The following is a 6,849-nucleotide window of genomic DNA, read 5'->3' on the forward strand; positions in this document are numbered from 1 at the left end:
TGTAGGGAAGAGTCTAAACTCTGAGGCTGTGTGGTGGGCGTATAGGACAGACAGCCGGAGAGATGGTTGGTGAAGTGTGAAGTGAGAGCTCATGTGGCACTGTCTTATTCTCATACCTCTCAGACTCAGGTATGCACACACCCCTGAAAGCATGTCAGAAGGAACTTGAGCCACCTGATAACTATGGTACACTTCGTTGGAGTGAACATTTTACCCTAGTGTTGAGGAGATAGAGGCCACTGACAGGGAAGCAAACAATGTGTGATGGAGTACAATGCATATTTTATGTAAAGTTTCAAGATAAATAAGATTTCTAGCCAAATGCTTTGGCCTTCAGTCCCAATTCCCAATGCTTCTCTTACTATTAGGTGAAATTCAGTGGAAAACCTTTGCAATGCCTCATTTGCATGGTTCCTCACTTCATCCGCCATTCTTTTCTTTGCTGCTGTGACTTTCAGTGAGGTCTTTTTCAGACTGCATGATGTTACTCATCCATGTAACTCATCCATTCTTTTTTTTTTTTTTTTTGTAATAGGGCCTGTGTGCTCACTGGAGAAAGATGGGGCTAGGAGGCAGGTGTTAGAAATTAGCCTCTTAGGGAGGATGCCCATGCTGGAATCCCTTCTCCTGGGATTTTGGGCATGTACCTAACATAATTTTCCTATCACTGAGTCCAGGACTCGAGCCACACTTGGCCACATGGGAGTCCAACACCCTAACCATCACACCATCTGCTGGTTCCCATTTCTTCCTTTCTTTACTCATTCATTTCAGCAATATTAAATAAGGGCTGACTACATACGAGGACCCAGAAGATGTTTTTCTTCTATAAAATACTGCAACCTCCACAAACATCTGTGCCTTAAAAAAAAATTAGAATACCCTCAGCATTTTGTTTTTCTGGAGAGGTTTTTGCTATAGGGCACATGTGCTTGCCAGAAAGACAGAGAGAGACAGAGAGACAGAAAGTGAGAAATCACCCCCCAGGGGGGATGGTCATGCCTCAATCCCTTCTCCTCCATTCTCCTCTCAGGATCTTGGGCACGCACACACATGTGCCCGGTGTGAGTTTAAGCCACTGAGTCCGGGACTCAAACCATGGTCGACTACATGGGAGTCCAGTGACATAGCCATTACACTAACTGCTGGTTCCCCCTCAACATGTGTTAAAGTTTGCATATATTAGAAGCCCTGTTAACACGAAATAGAATGGAATCTTTGCCAAATCTTTGCAAAAACCCAGGAAGGACTTAGGAGAAGGACAATAAAGGGGAGGGAAAGCGGGTGTGTGTGTCCTGCTAACCATTATGAGCTAAACATTGTTTAAGCTATGAACAACTCTGAGATAGATTTAAATTATATCCACTTTACAGCCAAGCAACAGAGGCTGAGAATGAATAAAGAAAGTTGTTTGAGGTAGCACAGCTAGTAGGCGTCAGCATACAGACTCAGTCTCAGCTTTGTCTAGTTTCTAAGGTCCACTAAAAAAAGAAATGTAAAATGGATGTGCATTTGACTCAGTAATTTATCCTGGATGTATCAATATATTCAAATGAGTACTGAAAGGCACAAACACAAGAATGTTGATTTCAGCATAGCTTTTGATAGCAGTAACTGGAAACAATCTAAATATCCTTTACTGGTGAGTTAGTTCAATTAACTAGGGAACGACTATAAGAAAGAGGCATATCTATGTACTGTATACTCATATGGAAAGCTGTTTGGGATATATTATTAATTGAAGAAAAGCAATTGCTGAGTAGCATGTATTATTAGATTACATTTATCTTTTTAAAACAAATGCATAAATCCTATGCAGGCAAATATAGGCACCAAAAATTCTGGAGCGCTGTATCACCATTTTAACAGAGATTACCTCTGGGGGAGGGGGTGCCTTGGAGGTCTCTGCTAGAAAGCACATAGACCTGCCCGAGAGAGAGAAAAAGTGAGAAAGCACTTTCCATGGGGAATGATCACATCACGATCTTTTCTCTTCCATCCCATCCTCTTTTTAGGATTTTGAGTCTGTGCGTGCATGCACATGCGCACACACACACACACACACACACACATACACACACACTGGCGTATTTCTCAAGCTGCTGGGTCTGGCACTCAAACTGTGCAGTTGGGCCAAGTGGGATCCAGGCTCCTTAACCACCACACCACACAGGCTGGCCTGAAGGTAAACTCTTAAACATGAAGGTATCGGTATATTGCTTTTGTATAAGCAAGCACGTTAATAAAAAATAAAGGCTCAGCATATAGACATAGATGTGTTTTTTGTTTGTCAGAGAGCGTGGTACTCACCAGAGAAAGACGAAGAGATAGGGGTGGAGGTGGGGAAAGCAGAAAGCATTCCCCAGTGGGGTATGGTCATCTGCAATTGCTTCTGTTTCTCCATCCTACTGGAATTTGGGGCATGCACACATGCACCCAGTGTGATTTTCAAACCACCAGGACCAGAATTCGAATCATAGTCAGCCATGTGGGATTCAGCTCCCTTAACCATCAGGCCACAGGGCTGGCCTTTGAGGATATTTTATTTATTTATTTATTTATTTATTTATTTATTTTTAATTTTTTTATTTTTTGGAGAGGTTTTTGCTATAGGGCGCATGCGCTCGCCAGACAGACTGAGAGAGACAAAGAGACAGAAAGCGAGAAATCACCCCCCAGGGAGGATGGTCACGCTGCAATCCCTTCTCCTCCATTCTCCTCTCGGGATCTGGGGCACGCACGCACACGTGCCTGGCATGAGTTTTAAGCCACCGGGTCCGAGACGCGAACCGCAGTCGACTATGTTGGAGTCCAGCGACATAGCCATTACACTAACTGCTGGTCCCGGTATTTTAATAGACCATTATGCATGGGGTGAGTGTCTCAAGAGGTGGGAAAACCTCAGAAGAAAAAAGTTGAAAAAAAGCTGAAAGAGCTGAGACAAGAGAACCAGGGAAAGGGAAACAGGGGTGGTAGTGAAGCTAGCTCATGCCAAGGCCTTGGTTTTTATTTATTTTGGACTTAAACCATAGAAACTTGTTGTCTTATAGTTCTGAAGACTACAAGTCCAAGATTGAGATGCTGGCAGAGTTGGTTTCTTCTCAGCGGTGTGAGGAAGGATCTGCTGTAGGCTTCTCTCTTCGTTTCTGATGGTTGGCTGGCTGTCGTTGGCATTCCTTTATGTACAGGTGCCATTCTCCCTATGTGTGTGTCTAGATCCAAATGCTCCCTTTTTATAAGGACACTAGCCATATTGGATGGAGAGGCCACTGCACCCTAGTATGACCTCATCTTAACCTAACTAATTTGCAACAACTCTTTTCAAGCAAGGGCACATTCTGCTGTACTGGAGGTTAGAATTTTGGGAGGGTAGACACAATGCAACCCATAAAAAGAGATATAATGATTCGTTTGTGAACTGTGACACATGCAAACACTTAAACTGTAAACCTTTCGGTTTGTCCATTTTAGAGGTAAACAAAACTTTCCTGTGAACTCAACAGATTAATGTTTAAGTTTTGGTCAAAATCATAGCATTGGTTCAAGTCCCAGATCAGGTGGCTTGAAAAATATGCTGAGTGAGTGTGTATGTGTGTCCAAAATCCCAAGGAGAGGATGGAGGAGAAAGTATTGCAGATGGCTATCCCCCATGGAGGGTACTTTCTTTCTCTCTCTCTGGCAAGCCTACATGCCCTATAGCCAAATGAAAACAAAAAGCATACCTTATACGAAGGATAAGTAACTCTGGGAATATTAAGAAGTCAGAATAAGAGATCTCTCTGCATGGAGATCACTATTTCTAGTGGAGACATGAGAAACCTAGGAGAACTGTTTTTCAGGTAAATACTTGGGTCTTGGTTATTCTTTCATTCACTGCCTACTTACATTGCTTTAAGCTGAGGTTTTGAAAGACTTAATGTCCTGAGATTTCAGCAGTGAATTTTCACAGCTTGAGCAGCACAGTAAGACCAGTGAGACTAAAATAGCTGGAACCCGTATATACCAAGCATGAGTGCCCACGATCCTGGCTGGCTGGGAAGACTGGTGGTAGGGAGAGTGGATCACAGCGTGGGACCCTGTTGAAGGGCCCTCTTTCTCTATCTCTCGTTCTCATTAAAAAAATGAATTAATTAAAAAAAATTATATAGGGCCAGCAGGTGGCATAGTGGTTAAGGCACTGGATCCCACATGGCTGACTGAACAGTTCAAGTCTTGTACCTGGCAGCTTGAAAAACACCAGTCACATGTACCTATGTGCCCAAAATCCCTGGAGGAAAATGGAGGAGAAGGGATTGCAGTGCAGTCATCCACCCTTTGGGAGGGGGGGTGATTTCTCAGTTTCCCTCTGTCTCTCTCACTAGTGAGAGTGTGTGCCCTATAGCAAACTAAACAAACAAATGAACAAACAAAAAACTGTATATAGACTTGTGACAAACTATACAAGACTTAGATATTTCCCTCTCTTTCTCCCTACTCCTTTTTTTTTTTTTTTTTTTTTTGGAGAGGTTTTTTACTATAGGGCGCGTGTGCTTGCCAGACAGACAGAGAGAGACATAGAGACAGAAAGCGAGAAATCACCCCCCAGGGGGGATGGTCATGCCGCAATCCCTTCTCCTCCATTCTCCTCTCAGGATCTTGGGCATGCACGCACACGTGCTCGGCATGAGTTTTAAGCCACCGGGTCCGGGACGCGAACTGCGGTCGACTACGTGGGAGTCCAGCGACATAGCCATTACACTAACTGCTGGTTCCCTCCCTACTCCTTTTTTTTAAAAAATGTATTTAATCTCATTTATCATTATTTTATTGTTTAATTTGTTACAGAGCACACACATGCTTATCAGAGAGAGACAAAGAGAGGGAGGGAGGGAAAGTGAGAAAGCAAGCTTCCAAGTCTGGGACTCAACCTGTGGTTGGCATGTGGGAGTCCAGTGCCACAACTACCAAACTACCTGCTGGCCTGCCTCTCTCTTTCTTATTTTTCATAAATTAAGAAAAAATAAACTGTGATAAAATATACATAACAAACCTTACCTCAATCATTTTTAAATGTATGGTTCAGTATCGTTACGTATGTTCGCATTAGGGGCTAGCAGGTGGCATGGTTGTTAAGGTGGTGGACTCCCACGTGGCCAACCGTGGTTTGAGCCCTGGACCCGATGGCTTGCTTTCTCACTTTTTCTCTCTTTAACTCCTTCTCTCTCTGATCAAATAAAATAAATAAATAAAATAATTCTTAAAGAAAAGTATGTTTGTATTGTTGTGCAACTAATCTGCAGAACATTTTCATCTTGCAAAACTGAAACTCTGTATCCATTAAACAACTCTCCATTTCCTCCCCCACCTTGGCCCCTGGCAAAAACCATTCTATTTTCTATTTCTATGAATTTGGCTAGTCTAGAATACTCATTTAAGTGCAATTGTGTATTTTGTGACTGGCCTATTTCGCATAGCTTTATGTCCTCAAGGTTCAACCATGTATAGCAAGTGTCAAATTTTTTTCTTTTTAAGGATAAATAAAATTGCATATCCAGTGTATGTATGTGTCTATATATCTATGTGTACGTCTGTCATACTCACTACATTTTGTTTATCCATTCATCTGTCAAAGGACATTTGGGTTGCTTCCACCTCTTGGCTATTGCTAATAATGTGCCTATGAGCATAAGTGTAAAATTGCTTCTTTGAAACCCTGCTCTCCATTCTTCGGGAGATATACCCAGAAGTGGAACTGCTGAATCATATGGTAATTCTTTTCATTTTTGGAGGAGCTTCCATGCATACCAAGGCTCTTAAATTGTGATATACTGATTGCTCCATGAGAAATACTGAAAGCAAGAAGGTGGCTGTTTCTCAATATAGAAATCACACAAAACCCAGGGAAGTAGCCTTGTCATCAGTAGAATTAAGAAGTTTTAAAAGAACTCTAAAGTCAGTGTGAGAGCAGGCTTTAGGCTGTTTTTCTGAGAAGTAGAGAAGGAAAAGCAATTGCTGACCAAGCTTCGAAAGGAGCTAAGTATTTTCTACTGGGAAATATTTATCTGTTTGGTGGAGCTGCAAGTTCTGGGAGTGTCCTCATTAGAAAACAGCTGATGATTCCAGGAAAACTTGGAAGAATCACCATGGTGATACAGAGTGACCCATTTAACGTGTAAGGCCTATTGTGAGCTGGACTTTAAGAGATGCCTGAAAGCGTCTCTTTCATATTTGTATTGAACATAAGTTGTAAAATAATGTAACAGTATTACTATTCTCTCTATTCCTCCTGTGGTCTGATGTGCTAGGGAAGACCTAAGATGCCTTTAGAGTCTAGTGCTGGCTTGGCCGCGCATCAGCTGCTAATACTCATGAGCTAGTCTGAGCCGCCCACTTAACCTCTCCTGCCTTGGACAGTTGACCTGAAGAGCCTCTAAAGTCTCTTCAGTATGTGGATTTACCTCTATGGATGCAAAAAACTGTAATTGTTTCCTCTGCTTTTTGTTTATTACTCATTTTCTCTGGAACTTGACAATCAGCAAACTTACCTAATCAAACACTGTAGATGGAAAATGAGGAAATAAACCAAAAAGTGCTAAGGGATGAACCTAGTATCAAAGTCCATGTGCTAAAGCTCCTCCTTATGGCTGTTCTTGGACCTCATGTGTGTGGGGTTGAGTTAATCCCACTCATGGGTTCATATGTCCTTTCATTATTAGTCTGGATAAGGCCTCTGTCTGTTTCATCTTCCTGCATAATTTTCTTCTCCTTCATCTCCCATCCCTAGGTGCTATGCTTGATAGTGTTAACAGACTATCTTATTTAATTCTGATCACATTACAAAGTAGACAACGTTGTTGTACCCATGTAGGG

The sequence above is a fragment of the Tupaia chinensis genome, unplaced genomic scaffold, assembly GCF_000334495.1.
Source record: "Tupaia chinensis unplaced genomic scaffold, TupChi_1.0 Scaffold138666_1, whole genome shotgun sequence".
Taxonomy (NCBI): Eukaryota; Metazoa; Chordata; class Mammalia; order Scandentia; family Tupaiidae; genus Tupaia; species Tupaia belangeri.